Consider the following 2,036-nt stretch of genomic DNA (forward strand, 5'->3'; position numbering starts at 1 on the left):
TCCCTTAGGATGGCCGAGGGTGACAGAGGCTCTGACAGAAGAAGAGTCTCAGCTGTCGCTTGTCTTGGTCTTGGGTGCTTTCTCCTGGATGAGGCCGTGAGTGAGGGAGAGGCTGAGGAAGGGAGTCAGGCCTTTGGGGCACAAGTGTCAAAAGACGCTGACCTGGGGCGGGCGGCTGTGGGAAGGGTCCCCCAGACTGCGTGGTGGCATTCCAGACACAAAGGATTGCTGGGGAGAAGAGGACTGTGAATGGGCTGTTTGGGGATCAGACCATCAGTCACAACCAGTTGAGGACACTGGGCTTGTGGTGGAAGTTTAGACGTGTGTGCATTCAGCAAGCACAGACTGCTTACACCGTGCCGGGCCTGGTACGGGGTGCAGGTCAGGGGAGGGGCGGCCGGACACAGACAGTCCCGGCGTGGCTCACGGTCTCCTGAGGGTCTCGGACTAGGGAAGGACGGCTCCTGTTCTTGTACAGAGAGAGGATATCGCCCCCTCCACTTTCCAAGAGAGGCAGTGAGATGTCAGGGACAGGCCTTGGGTTCCAAGGTCAAGGCCAGGCCAGGTGGTCTTCTAGCTCTGCCCTTCTGACCTGTGTGGCCTTGAGCGACAATAACAGCAACCCACAATAATCACAACGAATGTTGTTTCAAGGCTCGGTTTACCGGTGGCATGTCACTTTACTTTGAGCCTCAGTTTCCTGATCTGTAAACTGGGTGGAGTGCGGAATGAATCTACTTAGGGTGATTGTGGGGTTTGGATGGGACCATGGAGGTGAAGGAGTTTGGTACCTGCTCGAGCTTTTTGGTAACTTGAGTTATTTGTGAGGCCGTAACATAGGCCCACGTGGTGGAAACACAGGGAAACTGGAGGATATTCATTCCTAATGGCGCCAGGTAGTGGTTTGGGGGTACTGGTGGTTCTCTTCACTGAGAAGATACGGGATGTGAGCGAGGCTTCCAAGGGCAGAACGCGGCGTGGGGGGGGTAAGGCGAATAAAGGACTTTTCAGGGGGAGGGCATCATGCTGACAAAAGTGGGGAGGAGGGAAGCTGTGGGGTGTGTTTGTGGAACAGTCCTGGGCACAATTAATAGCCTGGCACTCCATGAATCACCCAAGGAGGCAGTCAGGCCGGATCTCTGGCCCCAGGGCCAGCTGTGAGGCACTGAGACTTCCTGCCCTGACATTATCTGTCTAGGGTTGAGCGAGGAGAGGACTGGAGGGTAAACTGAGTGTAATTATAGAGCCCCGCTTCTGGGTCTCCCCCACCTACCCTTGCGGGGCAGTTGGCTGGGACTGTGACACACCCACCCCTTCTGACCTCCTTAGCTGGAGGCCAGAGTTTGAGCATCTTTGGGGAGCAATAAGCCAGCAGGAATGTCTCGGGGGAGCGTGTGGTCCAAGACAGGAGTCAGTAGAGCTTGAAGAACAGGTGGATGGAGGGAAGGATGGCTGAAAGAGTGTGAGGCCAGGGTCTTAGGAGAAACAGGGACGACGAGGAGCTCACATTTGTCAGGCATCTACTAAGTGTTGTAGCAGCCCCCTGAGGTGGGTATCTCCACTTTACAGATGGGGAAACTGAGGCTCAGAGAGGTGCAGTGACTTGCCCAGGTTTCTTTATCCAATCATGCACCATTCAACACCTATGTATTAGGTGGAGGCTCTGCACCGAGGAGTTTGGGGTGACCATCACTTGGCTTCTGCCCCTTGTGGGGGGACAGTGTTGTAAGGTCACTCTGTGGCCTCGTTTGGACTCGAACCCAGGTCTCAGGATTTCCAAACTCTCGCTTTGGACCAGGACTTGAACCAGGGGCAGAGTCGGATCCCGCTTCACGGCTTGCACGGCCGCGGGAGACCCGGGCCCCATCACTTTCCCTAGGGGTCTCGCTGGGCGCACCTGCCCCAGGTGAGTCTCCAGAGGCTCCGAGCGCCGCCGGAAAGCGGCGAGCGCCTTCGGCAGGTGGGGCGGGGCGGGGGCGGGGCCCGACCGAGGCGGGGCGGGGGCGGGGCCAGGACCGGGCGCCCGGAGCCCCAGC

Source organism: Ursus maritimus, unplaced genomic scaffold (assembly GCF_017311325.1).
Source record: "Ursus maritimus isolate PB19 unplaced genomic scaffold, ASM1731132v1 scaffold_32, whole genome shotgun sequence".
In the NCBI taxonomy this organism is placed as follows: Eukaryota; Metazoa; Chordata; class Mammalia; order Carnivora; family Ursidae; genus Ursus; species Ursus maritimus.